The sequence below is a fragment of the Pseudophryne corroboree genome, chromosome 6 (assembly GCF_028390025.1).
Source record: "Pseudophryne corroboree isolate aPseCor3 chromosome 6, aPseCor3.hap2, whole genome shotgun sequence".
NCBI lineage: Eukaryota > Metazoa > Chordata > Amphibia > Anura > Myobatrachidae > Pseudophryne > Pseudophryne corroboree.
Genome location: NC_086449.1, coordinates 444087176 through 444111319, shown reverse-complemented (window position 1 = coordinate 444111319; position 24144 = coordinate 444087176). Strand labels below are relative to the sequence as shown.

Genomic DNA, 24144 nt, shown 5'->3' with positions numbered 1-24144 from the left:
GTATTATCAGCTGTCTTCATACTAAAATGTGGTACCTTTTGCAGTTATTACTTCTATCTTAAATACAATTTAGTTTTTAACCATGGACATTTCAGAAATTGCAATGCAGACTTTTTTTTATGATCTACATAGATCTACATACATCAATAGCTCTAATTATCAATAAAAATGTTTACAATTTTATTCAGCTATTCTTAAAGTACATAAACACAATTTTGCTAGATAGATCCTATAGATGTGGTGTTTATATCCTAAATAGGATTTCATCATCCGCACTTGGCTGTAAAATGTGAGGCTGACTTGCCTGTATATTATGATTTATGACTCCTGTTGTCCACAGCTAAAGTAAAAGCTGTTACTACATAGAGATAAATATAGACAGCTATTCCAGGAGACATTGTGATTAAAGTACAGGCCAGCTTTTTATCTTCAGTCTCGTACTTCTCTCAAAAAGGTACAAGCCAGACCATGTTGCCATAGAAAAGACCAGTTTCGTGTCTGTGCTGGACATCCCTCAGGATGCACAGACAAAATGACTTAAAAGCAGCTTATTAAATATAAAGAACCTTTTCCCTTATCCAATTTTCTGTGATGTTTTCAACCTGAATCACCAGCTGTCTTAGGTGTCGGAGAGTAAAATTTATAGTCTTGGTTTTCTTGTTTTGCAATAATCAGGTGCAGCAAGCAAATCATTCCCTACTGAAGGTACAGCTCAAGAGCTGGATGTCTCAATGATGAGGCTATTGGGATGCAACATTCTTCCTCCTCTGTTTACTTCATGTTTAGATGTGGCAGCAACAAAACATATGGTCTTTCTCTATTATATTATTATAGAACATTCAACATAGATTTTGTCTGTCTTGCCATGTAAAACCAAGTCCCCCAAAAAACAGACATATACATTTCTTTAGCATATTTTGTCATATTATAGTACAATATTGAAAAAAAGATTTCCTAGCTGGTAGTCCATTACTATGCAAAATTAATGATTGTTTAATTTTCATACACATATGATTGGGTCATTTAAGCAATTTCTGCCATGTGATTCATATGATTACATTATACAAGCAACTATTTCAACTTCAAAAATTGTGTGTTTTTGTATTATAAGAAATAATGTAAACTCACTAAAATTAAAAGGTGTTATATGTAACAGGTGATCTTTCTGAAAATGCCTTTGCCTTTATTTTGTCAATGCATTCATTGGTGAGGTCTTATTCTTATAAATGATTAGAGCTTGTGGACCTCTGTGATATTTGGACCCCAAAAAGGACAGCTTACCTGATTATGGTGTGGAGTGATACTGAGGGATTGAGTAAAGCAGGGGTGGGGAACCTTTGGCCTTCTAGCTGTTGTTGAACTACACATACCAGTATGCCCGGCTACAGTTTGCTATTTAGCCATTCTAAAATGGTTGCAGGACATGCTGGGATGTGTAGTTCAGCAACAGCTGGAGGGGAGCAGGTTCCTCGCCTCTGGAGTAAAGCTGAGGGAGAATGGATAGGCACTGTGCCTGAGGCTCTATTCCAAGCCATGGCTGCCAAGTGATACAGACTGATCCTGCATTCACAGGAACTTACCACACACACCTCCGATGAGCGCATACTGTGCTATCTCCCATCCTCATAAGGGACTGCCTATTGTGTCTCTCCCGGAGTTGGGAGGAATATTTAAATATTATATTATGCACATCGGTAGAACGGGTCTCCTCATTGAAAAGTGGGGGACACAGTGTGTACTTAAGTGAGCTGACCATGCCAGTTAAGGGGAGAATTCAATTAGTGATTAAATTGCAGTAATTTAACACAATTGACATTTACACATCTTGTTTGCCGCAAAAATACTACATGCATTCACCCGCGATTTACGTATTCAATTCAAAAATGGGATTACCACAAAAATTGGTGCAGAAACTGAAAAGTGATAAAAAGGTGAAATTTGCCTGCATCCCCCCCACCCCACACACACACACACACACACACACACACACACACACACACACACACACACACACACACACATAAAAAAAGCTAAACTAACATCAGATACTGTAACAATATAGAGGTTTATTATTGGTCACAATAAATGCATCAAATGGCTGTTATATACATTTTTTTTAAATGTAAAAAAAAAGATAGAAAGCATTTTTATAAATGGGTATAAGTATATATTTGGGTTATTTTAGTGGACTAAGTTTATCACCTGCATAGAGTTGGTGAATTGAAATCTGCGGTACAATTACTGCAAAACGTTTTTCACGGATAATTGAATAGGTGCATTTCGCCATTCACGGTAATTGAATTCATCCCTAAGTGGTTAACAAGACTGAGGATATTGGCACCTGGAGTGGTGTGACAGATTGCACTTTAGAACTGCTCAGATATAGGTGCAAATTACAAGTTGAGAAATGGCATTCTGTCTCAGATAGATAGATAGATAGATAGATAGATAGATAGATAGATAGATAGATAGATAGATAGATAGATAGATTTTATATCCGGGATCCACCCCTATAGCAAATAAATAAATAAATAAATAAGCTAATTGCATGAGTAGGTTTTTTTAGAAGTATTTTTAATACTGATTGTTTATACTGTATGTGCACATATGTAGATATTTATATTGACTAAACAGATGGAGACGCGCTCATCTGAGGCGGCTCCATCACAAACGAGCACTCCCGGTGTGACTAGGCGGACAGATCTGTCCACCTAGTCTCGCCGGGATTGCACAGAGAAGCTCCCATTCAGAGCGCCTCTGTCTGGGCGTGTGGATGGAGATACTCTCCATTCAAGTGAATGAGGCGTGTCTCCTCCACAGGTGCACGCGCCCAGGCATACGGGGATGCTCTCGGCGCTAGGCGTGCCTGGGTGGGCGCGCCTTGTCACAGACGGAGCCACAACTACAGTGGCTCCATATGTATGTATTTAGTATATGTTGTTTAATATGTTTGACCACATTTAAATATATATATAAAAAACTTTTTTTTCCATTTGCTTCAATGAGTGTGTTATTCTCCATTCCAATCTGCACTTAGAGTACTAGCACAGAGGTATCCACTTAGCCTTATAAATTATGGGCAGGTTACATAATTCCATACTTGTAGCGTAATATAGTTGATATCTTAATTGTGTAATATAGTAAATATGGCTATTTTGTGGTATAGTAAATATGTTTATTGTATAGTATAGTAAATATATTTTCCTGAGTACTTTTTCTATGGCACTGTTTGAGAGCTACAGTACAGTACTTACTTTTCATATTAAGGAAAAGTTCTGTGGGACCTCAGGGAACTATGCAAAAAGGAAATTATTTCCTGGGTTTATAACATTTGAATTTACCTACTGTAAAGGAAATTCACTTCTACACTGAACAGAGAGTCAGCCAAAGTGCTTGCATTTCTTATGCCCTGGTAAGTAATAAGAACATATACAGTATTAATCATGAATAGAGAAGAGCGAACATCCTTTGGTTTGTTTCATGGGATCATTTGTGATATCAGGCAAATCAATTGGTCAGTCTTTCATTATGTGTTCAAATGTAACATCATTTGAAGTTTTGTCTTACTAGTATATGTACGGTAAAGTCCGTAATGTCTAAGGAACATGTATAAATAGTTAACACTGCATTTTCTGCTTGCGAGTCTGGGCTACTTATGGAAACCTTATTTTCATTCAGTGCCCCAAGCATGAATTTGAACTTCACTAACAGGTTTTGGTCCCCTAATCTAGCTCCGCTAGGCAACTTCTGACTAACAGAGCACATCATTATGTAAACTCAGGGAGAATATTGAGTGGAGAAGAAGTAAGACTCTTTTGTGGGTGCACTCTTAGAGCTAATTAGCTATAAATAGCAATATGATAAGCATATAAGACATAACTTTTAATAGAGAAAATTAAAATATGGTATCCAAAATGACAGACAAACACATAACATATAAAATGCTTGGGTCTTACGAATATCACAAATATAGTCAGGAAAGACTCCTGAATTGAGTTGTGTAGACCAAAGCTGCCAATCTCGCAAACTGGTTGGCAAAGTAATAATTGAAATCTGTGCAAGAAAGCTTGTGCCAATGGATCAGGATATAGCTTAAACTGTGCCAAGCAAAGGTTAATGGAGGTGAGTAGATAGAAGAATTGAAGGAAGAAGAGAGCAGTGATTCTGCTGTCAATGTTAGGCAGGGAATCAGGGGCTAGTGAGTGGTTCTACTCTACTCGGTATTCCCTGGTGGTCCCCCAACCAAGTACTGACCAAGCCCAGGACTGTTTAGCTTTCAAGATCAGACAGTATTGGGCGTCTTCAGTGTAGTATGAAAGTAGATAGTACGGACGCATCAAATCCCTGAATCACTGATGAGAGATCACCATCGGGAAATTTAAACAATAGAGAAAAGTGTAAAGTAGGAAAGGGTAGACAGGTGGATCTGCTGCCAACGTTAGGCAGAGATGGAGTTAATACTAGGATAATGGCCCATATTCCCTCTCTGGATCGTTGGTGAGAGTCCACGAATCAGAAAAGAGAACTAATTGAGATAAATGAAAAGGTGGTTTAGATCCAAAATTATACCAATACACAACAGATAGAGGAGACACACAGTCACTTTATAATTTCTGGCACAAATAGTGATTAACATATGTACACCGTATAAGCAATAATACACATAGTTAAGATATATATGCCATATGAGCAATAATGCACATGTACAGTACCTCTAAGACTGAGATTGACTCCAGGAGAGACTGAATGTAGTGGTCACTATGGACATGTAGGAAATTCTACAATAATGATTACACAGTTTGGTCCAATTATCTGAGGACGTATATATGTCAATGGCAATTGTGTAGCTGAAATGCACAGTAGCTGAGCGCTCAGTCAGCTAGTATTTAGGCAATGTGTTAGCACCTGGCAGATCTAGAAAACAATGTATCAATTCAGATGAATACACTGTAGGGCTATTCTGAATAGAAACACAGTATGATTAAACCACAAATCACAAATAATATGCATGACAACTCAATACAAATGGGTCTGGGACTCCAGGTCGACAACAAAATGGTCGACACACCTTAGGTCGACGGCAATTGGTCGACACACCTTAGGTCGCCATAGAAAAGGTCGCCACGGACAAAATGTCGACAGGAACAAGGTCGACATGGAAAAAGGTCGACACGAATTTTTTATTTTTTTGGGTGTCGTTTTCTTCATAGAGTGACCAGGAACCCCAATTAGTGCACTGTATCCCCTCGCATGGCTCGCTTCGCTCACCATGCTTCGGGCATGGTGCCTTCGCTCCACTACCACTTTGCTCGTCACAGATTACCGTTCCAATCGTAGTCCACGTGGATCGTTAAGTATGAAAAGGTTCCAAAAAAAGAAAAAAATCGTGAAAAACTCATGTTGACCTTTTTCCATGTCGACCTTGTTCCTGTCGACCTTTTGTCCATGTCGACCTTTTGTCCATGTCGACCTAAGGTGTGTTGACCAATTGGTGTCAACCTAAGGTGCGTCGACCTTTTTGTTGTTGACCTGGAGTCCGGATACCATCCAAATCACCAGCAGTGTTTATGGTATCAATTCCAGAATCAGAATAGAACATTAATCCCCAATTTACCCTGGTTACATGGTAAGCAAATGCACAAATGAAGGAAGGAAACCTAAATAGTAATGTAGCCAAAGTGTCATGTGACACTGTTGGTAAACCTGTACGAGGGAAGTCCAGGCCGTGGGTCTAAGAGCCAGCTATCCAGGGAAAATCTGAGCCGCGGATCTGACTGCCAGCTGCAAGGAAAGGCAAAAGAGTGGAAGACCGGTTTCACCCGCTCACGGGCTTGATAACTTCTGAGTGTCCCTGTACACTGTCAGGCGGATTTTAAAGCTCTTTCCGGGCTGTGACGTCTGTGGGGCAGGGTCTGGTAACGGTATCGATCCATTCCCATAATAATCTCTTGGGTGCATCCCTAGTATCTAGGGGTAAACTGAATAGGGGAAGCAGCAGCACCCTCACGATCGCATACAGAGCTCATAGTTGAGAAAGTGAGTGTGGGAATATTGATTCAGGTTGCCTAGTAACGCCTGTATACACACCTGCCGTGGCGGTCAATGATACTATGTAACATTGAAATACACCATACTACTGGGAGCCTAATGAATTCATCCAACGATACTGATGAATCAAAATCTGTTGCTGGTCTTATCATAATAACATCACTAATGTGGCAACCCATTCCATAATAGGATAAATAATAAACGCTGCAGCGTGATTAATTTCTAATATGCACTTAGTAGGACAAAATTTGTAAATGAGGGAAAAAGAAGAAATATAATAACAGAAACAGACAAATCAATAAAATCTAGAAAATTAACTATAGGTATAAGAATGGACAATAGAGGAAGAATGGAGCTTATACACCATATTTTATACATGTAATTCACCTCAAGCATCTAAACTGTAAATGTGCTATATATAATGACTGGCATCCCTGGATTATCCAGAGAGGCCAAGGTGAGAGAATATTACATGAAGCTGATCACAAGTGTATATAATTATAGTGATTATGCTGCTAGGGCACACTAACAACATATATAATTAGTAAAACCGAGTACCATGGTGTTTGTAGGAGAAATAGAGCAGATGACAAGAGCGAAATATTGGACAGTGACATATAACTAGGACATTGTGTCCTGCCTCCTGAGATTACCACATGAGGTATATATGAAAACCCAAACGGGTATTTTGGTGAATATACGAAAAATAAGGGTGATGCATGTAGTACATGCCTAGAACTGTGTTGGTAGTGTGAGTGCTAATATTGGCAGTGAGGATTCACTAAGTGAATGCTGAATATTGAATTGAAAATGAATAAAATTTAAGAAAATTAATGTACTTAAAAAAAATAAAAATATATATATATATACACACACACACAGAAGAAAAGCATGGGACCGGCACTCCTCGATACTAACAATTACCGCGCTGGTGCCCTCACATGTACGGCTGTACAAATGTATAGTTACCACGGTGCGGCACTCGCTGTAAAAAATACTCAGGAAACCAATGTTGTTTAAAACATCTTCTGTGGATCTGCAGTAGAAGCTCAGTACCTGTGAACAGGTACTGAGCTTCTACTGCAGATCCACAGAAGGTTTCCCACCTAAGTGGTTTTTCCTCTGTACCCGAATATCCAAATTTTTTACAAGTAGTTTCATTGTAAGGCCAGATCGATTGCCCATCATAAAACCCCAGTGATAAACGGGATTTTCTTTCAAGCATGTATGAACAATTTGCCAAGTTGTGTTAATTCTATAAACAACTACATGTACCAGTCAGTTGAGATGTACCCCTGATGAAGTCTTGATAAAGATGAAATGCATTGTGTTATCTGTATTGTGATATTATCTACATTCGACATTAAGGAGAAGGAGGAGACTATTGTGAATCACCTACAATTGTACTCAACGCTTAAAGTCATATTGCTACAAGTGTGGAACAACACATCTCCTCTGTAATGATTTTGATATTATTTTGTTTTAATGAAAAAACCTTTATGATGGAACATATCAATATGTTTTTAGATGCTTAAACCATTTACAAGTTCCTTGGTAAAAATTAGGTGTTGATAAGTCACTTTGGCGCCGATTCTCCTAGACCAAAGAAATAAAATTAATGTGATGATGATAACGTGTGTGAAGGAATATGTGATAAGAGGTGATATTAAATGTGCATGAAAAAAGATAGAAAGGAATTTCCACTATAATAATAAAAATGCACATTAATTGGTGTGAAATATGCACAATGAATATGAAAAGAACAAGGTGTCTCAATGTGCTGGGTAAAGGATGAAATATATCATGTATAAACATATAACATGTATACAGTGTCATGTGCTGGTTCTAACCAGAGCTAGATAGGTTTAGAGAAATACACTGTCATTTATGTAGTCAATCAAACCTGAGGGTTTGAGGCCCCCCAGATTGAATGTCCATTCACTTTCTTTATTAAGTAGTTCCTTGGTCAGGTCGCCACCTCTGATGCCTAGATTAACCCTCTCCAAACCAAACACTGTAATTTCTTTTGGAGAGTCATGATGTTTGTTGTGGAAATGTTTTGCCATTGCGGTAAGTTTCTTAGATCGTGACAGATCCAACACAGCATTATGGATGGTACCAGCATGTTCAAGTGTTCTCTGCTTTAGTTTCCTCGTGGTCATCCCTATATACTTCACATTGCAGCTGCAGGTAATACAATATACTACCTCCTGCGTGTTGCAATTGAAAAAGTGTCTGGTGGGGATATCCAGACCTTGCCGATCCTGAACAATGGTGACATTATGGATCTGGGCACAGGCCTTGCAATGACCACACGAAAAGGAGCCACAGGTACCACTGGCGGGCTTAGGGCGTTCTTTTGTAAAAATGACTCCTAACTAGTAGGTCTTTGATATTTTTGGACCTCCGCCAACTCATTTGAATTTTGGTGTCTAAGAAAGGAGAGAGTTCTGCATCCAACTGTAAAATTGGAAGATGCTTTTGTATAGCATCTTTTAGTAATCTCCATTCTGGACAGAAGGAGCCTACAAATCTGATCTTCTTATCATCTTCCTTATAAACAGTTTTATTCTGTAAAATAAGGGTTTCCCTTTTGATCTGGGAAACCTGTTAGGCTCTCTTCAATGATCGTTTGCTATAGCCACGTTCAATGAGGCGATTCGTAAGTTCCACACTTTTCCGTTTGAATGTGGTATCTTCTGTGCAGTTCCGTCACAATCTAAGAAATTCACCCTTTGAAATATTTTCTATGGTGGGAGGTAAATGCGAGCTGGTATGTAACAACAAACTATTTGTTGCAGTGTCTTTCTGAAATAACTCAGTTGCCAGTTTGCCTCCACCCGATTTATAGATGTTAAGATCCAGGAAAAACACTTTTGACCTACTGATGGTGTTGGTCAATTTAAGATTTAGATTGTTGTTGTTCATTTTCTCAATGAAATAAACACTGCTGGTGATTTGGATTGAGCTGTCACGCATATTACTTGTGATTTGTGGTTTAATCATGCTGTGTTTCTATTCAGAATAGCCCTACATCATATTCATCTGAATTAATACATTGTTTTCTAGATCTACCAGATGTTAACACATTGCCTAAATACTAGCTGACTGAGCGTTCAGCTACTGCGCATTTCAGTTACACAATTGCCTTTGACATATATACTGCATGTCCTCAGATAATTGGACCAAACTGTGTAATCATTATTGTAGAATTTCCTAATTGTCCATAGTGACCACTACATTCAGTCTCACTTGGAGTAAATCTCAGTCTTAGAGGTACTGTACATGTGCATTATTGCTCATATGGCATATATATCTTAACTATGTGTATTATTGCTTATACGGTGTACATCTTAATCACTATTTGTGGCAGAAATTATAATGTTACTGTGTGTCTCCTCGATCTGTTGTGTATTGGTATAATTTTGGATCTAAACCACCTTTTCATTTATCTCAATTAGTTCTCTTTTCTGTTTCGTGGACTCTCACCAACGATCCGGAGAGGGAATATGGGCCAATATCCTTGTATTAACTCCCTCTCTGCCTAACGTTGGCAGCAGATCCACCTGTCTATCCTTTCCTACTTTACACTTTTCTCTATTGTTTTAATTTCCCGATGGTGATCTCTCATCAGTGATCCAGGGATTTGATGCATCCGTACTATCTACTTTCATACCACACTGAAGACGCCCAATACCATCTGATCTTGGAAGCTGAACAGTCCTGGGCTTGGTCAGTACTTCGTTGGGGGACCACCAGGGAATACAGAGTAGAGTAGAACCACTCACTGGCCCCTGATTCCCTGCCTAACATTGACAGCAGAATCACTGCTCTCTTCTTCCTTCAATTCTTCTATCTACTCACCTCCATTAACCTTTGCTTGGCACAGTTTAAGCTATATCCTGATCCATTGGCACAAGCTTTCTTGCACAGATTTCAATCATTACTTTGCCAACCAGTTTGCGAGATTGGCAGCTTTGGTCTACACAACTCAATTCAGGAGTCTTTCCTGACTATATTTGTGATATTCGTAAGACCCAAGCATTTTATATGTTATGTGTTTGTCTGTCATTTGGATACCATATTTTAATTTTCTCTATTAAAAGTTATGTCTTATATGCTTATCATATTGCTATTTATCACTAATTAGCTTTAAGAGTGCACCCACAAGAGAGTCTTACTTCTTCTCCACTCAATATTCTTGGTACTATTGTTGACTCAGGGTGCACCACCACATTGACTTAATTTGGGGATATTTCCCTTAATTGTCGAAGTTTGGTTTGTTATCATTTACAAGTATAGGGACTGGTACGGAATCACCTCTTTTACTTGTAAATTCAGGGAGGTCAATCAATTGTTATTCAGATGACACAGGTTTAAAGTTACTGTAAATTACTATGAATCCTACAGAGACAATTGGACGCCAGAGCTATGGACATCATGTTTTTACTGTATAAGAATTCACACATAACAGAACAAACAACATGGCCGCTGGGAGGCTTCTGGGACAAATGCTGATTGGCATAAAGGTCACTGCCGCCAACCTATACATATACATCTACAATAACAAAGACAAGTCAAAGTCAAGACAACTGGAATTCTCATATATTTATGAACAGGTTCATCAATATTGCAATGAGACATGCGTGAGTGCAAAAGGAATATATGATAAGACAGATGCATATGTACAGTGTGGAACCTTATAACCCAGAAGTAAAGTTCAAATAATACTTTTGGTCAGTTTGTTGTGATTTTATTACGTTTTTTTAATCAAGATGATAAATGAAAATGTTGATATAAAATTAGCCTATTTTCATATAACCTGTGTAAATTTATGTGTTGGAAGCAAATTAATAAAATTCTTGTAAAACTAGAAATTTGCTAAAAAATTTCCCTCATATCTACCTAAGAATACAATTATATTTTATTGTGACCAAAAGTAATAATTTTAAGCAGTTTTGTTTGTGGATCTAAAAAATTAATGGGTACACAACAATATTCTGGTTATGGGCTCTAGTACTAAGTAATAACCCAGGTTTTTGCTCAGTGGTAAAGAGTTAAGGAGCAGTGTAAATGGGTTACCCAGATCATCTGACCCGGGACCCACTTACGGTATGCTGAGAGCCCATACCTCCCATAATGCAGTGTCCCGTTGGTGGTTGGGAGATGAGGTACACACTGTCAGTGATGCTGTCTGCCCTGCTATGCAGGTGCGGTTGGGTAAAGGTGTGTGCCAGAGGCTGAGGGCAGTCCAGCAGCTTTCAGAGAGGGCAACTTCCATTAGGGGGTGGCCTAATCGCACTCCAAGGACCCAATCTGCTGGTTTTCCTGGTGCTTGGAGATGACATTAGCAGCTGTGTGTTTGTCTTTTGGCCGGCACTTGGAGATGACCACCGATCTTGGAAAGTCCCGGGATAGCATCGCAGTGGAAAAGGGCCATGTTCCAAATCCCAGGTCAGACCTGGGACTTTTTTTGAAAAGGGGCATAAGAGTCACTCAGTTCTGTAATACCTTGCCATACTAGCTCTACATTACACTAAAACCCCCTCCACAAAATAACATTAGTTCCACTTTCCACATACTGTAATATCACTACCTTCCAGCGTCACATACAACATTAATCTTGCCAAGCCACTTATCAATTAACAGAATAAGCCTAACCATTCCCTTCCGTACCCTTACCAACCATTCCACAACCTAACCCTTACCATGCCCCCCCCCCCCCCCCTCCTAATCCTAAACCCTGTACTTAGCATCATGATCAGTCAGGATTATGACCAGTAGAATCCCAACCACCAGTATTCTGACTGCATCCCTATTGTTCCATGTCAAAGTTCATTGGTTGCATTTAAGTTAATACCAGCCACAATAACCCAGTTTGGGTCTCAGGTTTCATATGCTCCCCACCGTCATTGATACCCAGGCCACTAGGTTATAGATATAGCAGAGTTTTGATCGGCACTAGCAACTGCCAAGAAATTAGGTAGCACCCTTGGATGTATACCTGACCTTACAAATTGTGTTTGGACATCATGAACAAATTAAACTATGCTTATTGACAAACAGTAGATACATATTAAAGTCTGCTTCTCTGAAATGCCCCAATGAGATCATTTTAAATTTGCAGGAATGTGAGCCTAGGTAGAAATACACATCATGGAAAGAGTAAAATTGTTATATTTCTTTCCTAAAATAAAAAGCTCATTATGTCTTAAATTAAATAAATGTTTTAACATTGCTTAATAGAAGCTTTCTCCACATTGCTCGCTGAGAGATATACAATAAGCCGTGCATGTGCAGTAGGACTGTTAGGTCATAAACCTGGAAGTTCTTATCTCACAAAGGAGAGATTTTACCAGAAGAGCTCTTCTTTGTGATATTACTCACAATTGTTCAAGCATACAATGTTAGTACATGCTGCTATGCTTGCAATCAGTGGCATTATGTATCGCAGGCAAAATGCGATGCTTGATGCATTGCGCTCTAAAAGTACAGATCTATTCCCATTAACTGGCATCTCCTGAGCAGTAGTTGTTTCAAAGGATGAAGAGGTTCTGCTGCTGCAGCTCTCTAACTGTGGGTCACATTTCACATTTTGAACCTTATTTAACTATCTTGTCTAGCAAAAATAAAAGCATGAACTCAATTTCTGATTCGTTCAGCTACTCTTATTAAAAGATGCTATTTTACACATCCATCAGACAGCATTATTTTATGGGCACGTCAATGCGCTTCCCTAGAACATTTTTTTTGTATAAAAATAGATACATGACATATAATGGCATGCGCTGTGGTGTACACATTTGAGCATTAATTGACAATTGTCCTGTGCATGCTCACAAAAAATGCTTTTTATAGAATTGGCATTTGCACTTCCTTACGCCTGGGGAGGAAAAATGGAGGAGGGAAGAGCTTGCAGAAATAGACCAAGTACAGGATGTGGGTGTCCATGTAATTGTGAAATGAGGCCAACCTGCATTGAGACACATATACACCAATCGGTAGCTGTACCAACTATGTATGCCTTTGGGCTGGTGAAAATACCCTCTGATGATGAAGATGTTTGCAAAACTATTGTAGATAGCCACTTCTGATTAACGCATTGACAATTTACTGGACTTGTTAACTGATAGTTTCTTTCTTCATTGACAGTGCACGTGTTATATGATTTTGTGGACATATTTTGTTTATTCTTTCATTCTTCCGTGAATATTTCTGCTTTACTATAAAATATGTTTTTTTATACTAAACCTAATAGTGTATGTATTTTTCACTCTCCAAAGAAATGTAAAATAAACTTTATTTTTCTTGTGACCTCATTGGGTATAACTACAGTATATAATGGTGCAGGTATGCCTGACATACTGTACACTGATTTATATACGATTGGTGCAGAGCTGGATGTATATTGCATTATTTATGCCTCAGTATATGGATGTAAATATACTATTTTAAAATGCATATTTTCAGAGCTCGTTTTTTTAAATGCATCATAACCATCTACAACAACATGACCAGCACCAGCATCATAACCAGTATCATAACCAGCACCAACAATATAACCAGTAACAACTTGATAACCAGCATCATACCCAAAACTAGCATTATAACTATTAACAACGGCATAACCAGCATCATAACCATCACCAGCATTATAACCAACATTTGCATCATAACCATCTACAACTACATAACCAGCACCAGCATCTTAACCAACATTTGCATCATAACCAGTATCATAACCAGCACCAGCATCATAACCAACATTTGCATCATAACCAGTATCACACACAGCCCCAACTTGATAACTAGCATCATACCCAGCACCAACAATATAACAAGCACCAACTTGATAACCAGCATCATACCCAAAATCAGCGTCATAACCAGCACTTTAAACTTACAGTATACAAGTAATTACCAGCTCTTCAAAAGAGTTGGTAAAAGTACACATAGCTTTCACAGTTAAGCAGTGATTGCTTTCACAGTTTAATCTTTTGTTATACAGTATAACCATTTGTTTATATATTACTTACAGTACATGCATACTAATTTATATTAGAGATATGTATGGTGTTTGGTTCTCCAGAAATCCGAATCCACCCAAATTTTGTGGACCTAAACAAAAACCCAATCCGGATACCCCAAAGAATTCTGATCCAAATTGAATCTTAGTTCAGATCTTTCTGCGGTTCAGAATAGATTTTAAAGTAGAATTTTTGTTTTTGGATTACAAAAATTACATGATTTTAGCTGTTTTTACCAATTTTATCGATTTTTATCAATGATTAATGATTTTTTAATTGATTTTAAATCCGAATCAAAACACTTGACTTAACATGAAGCTGAAACTAGATCCAAAATATGGGGGTCAACACACATCTCAAAACATTACTGTACTTTAAAAAGGATTTCCATGGACTGTTTTGTTGTTTTACAGTGTAAATTGCTGAAAGGGCCAGTTACTCACACAAATAAAAAATGGATAAAGAGTCTGTACTTACAGCAGCTAACTTAAATACAGAATAAGTTCTAAATCACAACTACATGAACAGCACAAAGCAATAAATAAAGTTTATAAGTAACTACAATATATACATATATGCACTGATTGTATTACCAAAGGACAAGTAGTACATTTTAAGCCAGTTTTATTGAAATAGATAGAAATAAATAATGGTGTTTAGGAAACCATGAGAGATTAATGTATAAAACAATGATACAGATTAATTCTTCTGGAATCCAAAGGCGTGTTCTTTATATTTAAATTAAGTTACAATATAACTGCTAATAAAAAATTAATTTTGTAGACATGTAGTTTGACTGTCTAATGGTTATTCATTGTTGTGAAAATGGGTTTACCTTGAAATTATGACTTGACATGCCCAATGTTTGTAATAATATGGAGGGCATTACAATATGAAACAGTGCTTTCTCTTCTCTACAAGTGCGGTGATAAAAACAATCAACATAAGACACTCTCCTTGAACTTAGCTTCAATAACATTAAAACTTGACACAGGCATCTTGATTAACAAAATGTATTCTTAGAACAGCACACTGTTCCTTTTTCTTATACCTTAGGTTTAGTAAAGAAAAATAGTGCAGATTTCAACAAAGTATATAAGTTGTCTGAATCAAAAGATGGAACTGCTGTGTTGTATGGTAAGTTTATGAATCTTTACAGTGGCTCATTTTAAAATGTGTGTTTCTTTTTTACTAATAGAACCTTCAAATAGCCTGATTTAGCATTGGGAGTAATTCCAGCTTGACGAATCAAAGCCATATTACGTACATGGCATGGGGTATAAATGTAAAGTGTGTTTACAGATTTGCAGTTGGGAGGGGGACGTGACTTACCTCAATTCAAAATCACATTGTAAAAATAAAGCTGCTCACTATTCGTGTGTTACGTATAACAGTAGCCAGTGATTTCCATGTAGGCAAATTAAAAATTGTATTTGCACCCCTTATTTCTTAGCACTTATTTTTACAGGACATAAATATTAGAAAGCACACTATGGGGTGTATTTAATAACTGTCGAAAGCTGCTGTCTTGTCGGAAAGATGGCAGCTTCAGACAGAAATAAGTCAGAAGGGGCTCCGACCTATTCATTAGAGGCAGTTTTTTTCCGACAAGTCGGGAATTCCCAACTTGTCGGAAAACACCTGGATCGGCGGAATAGCCACCGATCCGCTTGCTTCTGTTGGAAAGGGGGCCAAATCCGACAGGTTTTGGCCCCCTTTCTGACAAACTCAATCTGACTTGAAAACAAGTCGGATTGAGGTGAGGAGATGGGTGGGATGAACTAACCTGTCCCACCGCATTAACTGCTTTACTCTGCTCTCCCCTGATATTCTCCATTAACCTGCTGTCTCCACCTCCCCTTACCCCCCCCCTTCGGCGCTGCTATTTGCTGCTTGTTTACACATGCACAGCTAACACGGCGGGACAGGTTAGTACATCCCGCGTGGAGTGGTTCGGCGGGCGGCTGGGGGAGCTGAGATCGGTGGCCGGCGGGGAAAGCTGGTGGCAGAAGTACATGTCTGCAGTGGCGGGGGGAGGCGCTGCAGGGAAAGAGCACCTCTCTCCCTGCAGCGCCTCCCCCTGCCGCCGCAGACATGTCCCCCTGCCACTAGCTCCCCCCGCCGGCCGCCAATCTCAGATCCCCCCGCCTCCGTCCCACTCACCCCCACTTCCCGCCCCCGTTAATCCGCCGGCCGCTGCCATCTGAGCCCCCTCGCCGGCCGCCGCTGCTGTCAGTGCATCCACAGCCGCTGACAGCAGCGGATGGACAGGACCCTGTGTACGGCCAAATCCGACAGTCGGATTTGGCCGTCCATTGAATAGAGGTTGTCGGATCCATTCCGACAACTGCATGTCGGAATGGATCCGACTCTTATTGAATATAACCCAATAGAGAATCATTTATTTTACATCATTCCCTGGACCAGTAAAACTTTGAATCTTTAATCACATGATGGGATTTATAGCAGTGGCTGAGCAGCATTAATGCAGTTAGCCAGGAAGATCAGCACCACTGGGGTGTTTCTTGCCAAGGTGAAGAACATCTTATGAATGATTGTGATCAAATAACATCTCTCTAAAGGTGCATACACACGCTGAGATATTGACTATCTCTGATTTTGACTTTGCGATTTCCCCTGAACTTCTAGTAGTCCTGAACCACCGATACAGACTTTCTTTACTTGAGATTTTGACTATGTGAGATTTTGACTAAGAGCCAATTTTGACTATACTATGTACTCAATTGTACACAATATAGTCAAGATTGACTTGCTTGCACAGTCTATGTTTTCTTGCAATACCGACACCTCAGGAGTGCTCATAGGTATCGCAAGCTGTGTACACATGGTGCGATTTGCACTAACTTTCCTTACGATTTTGACTATATAGCCAAATAGTAAAGTTTCACATCGCACACGGTATATGCACCTTGTCATCCATTTATGAGAAGCACCTTCAGATCAGGTTGTACGGCTGTTGATACTGACGATCACAGCATGAGTCAGCCAACTTAATCAAATTATGTGATTCAACCTGGGTTATCCACTCCCTTTAAAATATTATTATTATTATTATTATCCTGTATTTATATGGTGCCACAAGGGTTCCGCAGCTCTTAGAGCCAATTCAAAAAGCAGCTGTTTAATATAAAGATAGTCCCTCTTTAAAGCATGAAAACAGGCAATAAGTAAAAAGAAGACCGCTTGTATACAGATATACCGGTAGTTAATTACAATGAATAACATTTAATCACTTTTAAAGAGATACGCTGAGATATCTGGACTATGGATAATGACCTGAGCTTGCAATTGGGACCGTGCTATCTGTCCGACAATAATCCTATTGGAAGGTACATACCATTTACCACAGAGCCAGTAAATACAGCTCAGTTTGATTAATTGTTCCTAGGACTGTGGCTTGTTACAAAACTGGAATGGTCCATATTATATTATATTAGCCAAGCTATCTAATAATGTTATAACTAAATATACTGTGGTATAAGTGCTACAGAATATCAGATTGTAACATTGTTGATGTTTCTTCTTAAATGTGATTTAATGTTATTAATTTTAATTAACTATATCTGGATACAAACGCTGTTCTTTTTACTTATTGTATCTGTTTTCAAACAAGAGAACAGTGACTTAAAAGTACAAGACAATGCAAAACAAGTACATAGTTTATGAACGTAGCTTCTTCAGTGGTCATAAAACTCAAAGAAGCATCAGGGTAGAGCAGAAATCAAGGGTTATGTGCCACTGCAGGGAGTCTTGAGTAGTTATTATTATTAATAAGGGAGAGGGCCCTGCTCATGAGAGCTTACATTCTGAAGGGGTGGGGCAGACAGACAGGGGTGACACAGATGTGGTAGACAGTGAAAATAGACATTGACTTGTAATTTAAAATCCATTGGGTGGCATTTAGAATAATACCATCAGAGGCTAGACAAATTATGAATTAAGTTTGCCATTTACAGTACCGAATCCAAAAAGAACTCTGTGAGGATCCACCAGTTACAGATGACTTGTGACAGCAATATACAACACAATAATGAGGCATTGTGAACAACCTCAAACTTTTTCACCTAGTGCAGGCCTGGCCAACTTGTGGCTCTCCAACTGTTGTAAAACTACAAGTCCCATCATGCCTTGCCACAGTTTTGCTATTTGGGAATGCTAAAATTGTGGCAGGGCATGCTGGGATGTGTAGTTTCACAACATCTGGAGAGCCACAAGTTGGCCAGGCCTGACCTAGTGCAATCAGCATTTCTGCCAAAAGTGAAATCAATCAAACCTACAGTATGTAGCCTTTATAAGGCCTTCACTTCTGCTAAGCAAAGTTTGGAATTGCATTTATCTATTGGTGTTTTAAAGAGACTTCAACTCTGTCCCTCACTAAATTATTTTATCCAACCCATTGACTTTGACGTCTTTCTTTCTGAACCTATCAACTTCAGTTTTTTCCCACACGGCCAAGCTTGTCAGGGCTAAGCAATTTTCCTGTACATGGTATGTCTGATAGCTAATCTAACCTAATAGTTGTCTTCTTGTAGCAGTCAGCACTGTGACAGTCCCACTTTTCTGCAGAATATTTAACTGCCAATAGCATTAACATAGAAAGAAACATGCAGAACCGAACATTTCATTTTCATGGACTTTTATTATCTGCCCATAACGAAGCTGATAGTGCTGCTTACTGGTAACTAGAGGTCAGCAGGCAGTGAGCTTTTAGTACTAATATAAAGCAGTATACTATACAGTATATCAGTCATTTGTTATATTGGATGACATGAATAGATAAAATTGCAAATATCGTCACTCTCAGCCAATCAGAGCCTCCCTATTCTATCCTATGACAGTCACCGGAAATAACCTGTCATTACACATTTGCTATGTACTGAGTGCTCTTTTAATATAAAGGACTATCATCTTTGGTGTGTCTACGGTCTTTATTTTAATATTTCTTTACAGGTGAACTACAGGTGCCAGTGGGCCCTTAATATCTGGGCAAGCTGGAACTTATTGTTTTAACTGTTTAGGAGAAGGCTTGGCGGTACCTGTAAAGAACATTATTATTATTATCATCATCTATTTTTTACACATTAACCCTGCAGGGCCTTCAGTCCTTGGGGTTTCTCGGGTGGGTATTATTTAATTTTTTTTGGAAGGAAAGGGAAGGGAGCGGGGGGGCACACACAGGATTTTCTGGCCTGAAATATCCAGCTTGGGGGGCTGGTTGCTAGTTATGGTGGGGGGACCCTATGCTGTGTGTGTTCCTGCTATAGTGTCAGTCCCCCAACTGGTTCAGCACTGTGCTGGTTATAGATAACTAGCGGGAATTCGTGCAGTTTTTCCTCATTTTTTTTAAAAACTCTTTAATTTTGACACTAACAAAGCCTGCACAGGCAGGTGTATTGTTTGGGCAGGTTTCCCATCATTTTTCCGTTGGTTTTTGATGTTTATGACTTTTAGTAATGTAAAAACATTGATAGTTGGTGCGATGTAAAGTGTTCTAAAGCTTGCTTTTTGGTCATTTGTGCCTCAGTTTTACCTTTAGTAAATGTCCTTGGTTGATATGCAAAACAGATGGATAATCACCCAAAACTTTGATGGCGGACCCACAACCAACCAATCATTTAGCCATGATTTTCTCTTTAAAGCATTTTTCTCCTGATTGAAATGATTACTGGTGGTAAATTTAATCCTTTACATCAAAACTAGAAAGCAAGAAGTTTCCCTTTCTCTTCCTCTCAACAGGACTTAAAGGAAACATGGAGTTATTAGCATTAGATCAGGATTCTGTATGCCTCTCTGCTGTAGTTTCCATGGGGTGCATTCCAGCAAGTCAAGAGTTATGGTCTTTCATCACTTCCTGCATATGGTCTTGTAATCAAATATTCTCTTTTAAACCTGACCTGGCTGGAACTTGTTCTCTGCCAGAGGATTCTGTTCAGCATCCCTGTACTCCTTCAGGACTTTCTAATCTTGCTCCTGACTTCTAAGTGTCTCCTACTTTATCCTGCTGCATCCTACAAGAGCAGTGGTTGCAGCGTCCTGAGCATATCCTGGTGCAGTTTAAATGTATACATGTTAGCAAAGATTCTCATCTAAAGAGCTCACTTGCCGTGGTAGATTTTCATCCACAATGGATCAAAGTTTGCATTAAGAAAGTCATGGTTAATGTAAAAATCTTTAAATCTATATTTTTGCTATGTTTAACAACCATTTTATTATTTGAGTGTCAAAATTAAGCACCTACTTCTTAAGTTGTTTTTTTTTTTTTTTTTAAATTGTTTTTATTGGGAAGATGAGATACAATACATATATAGACGTAAACTAGGTATAACAGAGAACTTACATGGTCGTCTGAATACAATAAACATCCCACTCGGGGAGATCCTTAACCAAGACGAGCAAGTTCCGGAGAGCTTATAGTCTCTTCAAAATACAACTTAGACTCATCAATTTTCAAAATATTATGAGGTATTATAGATAGACAGAAGAAGAAGAAAACGAAAGAGGGCAAGAAAGAAGATAGGAAAGGAGGAAACAAAGTTCTAGAAGAGGGGGGAGTACAAATGACAGCAACAAAATAAGATGATTCTGTGGAGGGGGTTGGGGAAGGCTCGACCGGTCCCGCCCAAAGAATATGAGGCTGCGGGTATCGTTTAAAACTAGCGGTATAACTGGGACCTATTAAAGGAAGGGAGGAGACGCCTTAAAAAAGGACGTCCACGGCTCCCAGGTCTTAAGAAAGGTCTCAGAAGATCCCTTCAGGATGCTAGTGATGTGTTCCATAGTATATATGTGCCATATTTTCCCTATAATTTCTCCCATGGCAGGGACCTCTGAGGATTTCCAATACGTTGCAATGGCACATCTAGATGCAAGAACCATGTGCGTGAACAGTTTAGTCTGACATCGCGATGCCCCAGGTAGCGACACAGAGAGGAGGAAGTGCTTGGGTAACAGGGGAATGGAAATCCCAAGGATTGTGGAAAACAGGGAACATAGTTCCCTCCAGAGGGGGAGTAATCCAGGGCATTCCCACCAGATATGCAAGAACGCTCCATCCCTCGTCTTGCATCTCCAACAGAGAGGAGACAAGTCAGGGAACATCTTGGCTAGACGGGTGGGAACATAATACCATCTATAGAAAAGCTTATACGCGTTTTCCTTTGCACGAACACATATGGAACTAGATGCGATGCTAGCGTATATGTCAGTCCAGTCATCAGAATCAAATGTTTCTCCCAGGTCAGATTCCCATGCCCTCTCGTGTGGCTCCCTGTCTACTTGTGAGGGGGGCCCCAATAACTTATAAACGGTCGAGATAAGTCCCTTAGCTGATTCCGTACGCAGTGCAAGAACTTCCAGAGAAGTCAGTGGTCTATGATTGAGTTGCGTCAGTAGTGTGGAATGGAAGTGTCGGATCTGTAGGTATTGGAAGAAGAGGGAGCGCGGCAACGTAAATTTAGCTTGGAGCTCTGTAAAAGATGGAAACATGGAGTCTGTAGCTATATCGTTTAATAGTTTGACCCCCTCTTCCCGCCAATGTGGTAGGGCATTGGGGTGTCGGCCTGGTTGGAACAGGGGGTTGTCAAATAGCGGGATTAAGGGGCTAGGGGTCGGTGCTAGGTGGAATTTACGGTTAGCCGTGTCCCAGATGTCTAAGGAGTGGGAGATTACTGGATGGGATTTAATTGAACGGGGGCGTGTCAAACAGGGGAGCCATAGCAAAGATGAGATATAGTTCAACTTAATAGAGTCGGTTTCTATTTCGACCCAGACTCTCTCCGTTTTTGGCGTGTTCCATTGAATACATTGTGCGAGTTTGGACGCTATGTAGTAGGCTTTGAAATCCGGGACCCCCAGACCGCCCTCCGATGTGTGTTTCTGTAAAGTTATACGCTTCACCCTAGGTTTCTTTTTGGACCAGATAAATTGGGACGTGGCGTGTTGGAGGTTTTTGAAGACGTAAGGCGGCACCCGAACCGGGAGGGTTTGGAACAAATAGAGGAGTCTGGGCAAAAGATTCATTTTGACGGCGTTGATACGGCCGATCCAAGAGATATAGTGGGTTCCCCAGTTTTCAAGATCTCTTTGAAGTTGGGAGAGCAACTTGGGGAAATTTGCCTGAAAAAGTTGGGAATAATTTTTAGTTATAGCAACTCCCAAGTACTTAAGTTGCTTTGTGTTCCATCGAAAATTGAAGCTATTAGCCAACATATTTTTACTTCTTAAGTTGTTAATTATATTTTCAGTCACAGCAAAGTAGTACCTTTAAATGTATTTGGAGATTAGGGTGCATGGATACAGCTCCCCTTGGAATTTTGTTTATATGGAATGTGGTGACTGCTGACTTTTTGACACAGTACCCAAAAAATTGTGTTTCTGAAGTGCTGCCCTTTATCTACATTGTATTATTGCATGAGATCCACCCATGCTGGAAAGAACACCAAGGCAATTTTCTTGTTGCTGGGACATAGATTATTAGATAAATCAATAGAAACTCTAATAATTGCACACACACAGAGCCGGCCCTAACCAATATGATGCCCTAGGCAAGATTTTGGCTGGTGCCCCCTAGCACCACCGCTGGTTCCGCCTCTGACCTTGTACCCCCTATATTTTAAATAGGAACAGTTCGCACATTTGGCACACAGCCCAAAAAAGGGGTGTGTTTTTGTTGACAAGGGGCATGGCCACACAATAGTAACCCCAATTCTAATTATGCCACACAGTACTGCAACTTTATTCACATATGATCATGCGATAGTGTCCATAATTCATATTACATCCCACAGTAGTATCACTTTACCTTATAAACGTTACTCCTCACAGTAGAGACCCTTATTCACATTACATTACACTGAATTGCTCCTTATTCCCATTACACCACACCCTATTGCTCTTTATTCACATTAGACGACAAAGTAGTGCCCTTTCTATACGCAATGCCACATAGTAGAGCACCTTATACACATAATGCCACACATTAGTAATGCATTTACACACATTCCACACAGTAAAGCCCCTTACACATATGAGACACTTTATTAATGTCCTTATAAACATAATGCACCTTACACATTATGACAACCTTTATTAATGCCCTTTTACACATAATGTCCCTTACACATATGCCGCACATTATTAATGCCCTTATACACATAATAACACACATAGTGCCCCCTACACATTCGCTGCACATTATTAGTGCCCCTATACACATAATGACACACATACAGTAAAACCCTGTTACACATATGCTGCACATTATTAATGCCCTTATACACATAATGACACACATAGTGCCCCTTACACATATGTTGCACATTATTAATGCATGTTTACATGACACACATAATGCTCGTTACACATATTCCAAACACTACTGCACAACCAACCCACTCACATGCACACAGCACTCACACTGCTACTAACACTGTGACCTCTGCCTCTGCTTGGATACAGATGTGTCCTCATAAATCTTTCCTCAATGCTAACGTCGGGAACACTTTTTTTATGAAAATGCATCTTATTTGCTTTGCTATATGGCTAAGATACACAATCAGCTTCTGCTGATTAAAATGATATGCAGCATGCCTATATACTGTGTGAGACTGTGGCTGTATCTGCATATGAAATGCTACACACAGAATATAGGCATGCCGCATATCATTTTAATCAGCAGAAGCTGCTGATGCCCCTAGGCATATCAAATGCCCTAGGCAATTGCCTAGTTTGCCTATGCATATGGCCGGCTCTGCACACACATCAATGAAAAACAGGCTGCATGGTAAATAAAAATCCATAAAAAGTCCAACTAATATATATGCAAAACATATAAAAAATATTTATTGCCGCAAAGGGTTAACAAGTCAAGTAAAACAACACATACAGTATAGCACACACTTAAGCAGCTTCTTTACTGAAGTGGTAATGTAAAAGCACAAATATTATTGTAATCAGTTATATATAGCACCAATCGCATTACAAAGCACTAATGTATAAAGAGTTTTTGTAATAATTCACTTTGGTCACTGCTCCAGTGGAGCAGAACTTC

General features: G+C 39.3%; 2 pseudogenes; one reads left to right on the top strand and one right to left on the bottom strand.

The window, feature by feature from the left end:
• Positions 1-4205: 4205 nt before the first annotated feature.
• On the bottom strand, positions 4206-4324 carry LOC134937634 (5S ribosomal RNA; annotated as a pseudogene).
• Positions 4325-9710: 5386 nt separating this feature from the next.
• On the top strand, positions 9711-9829 carry LOC134937695 (5S ribosomal RNA; annotated as a pseudogene).
• Positions 9830-24144: the final 14315 nt, after the last annotated feature.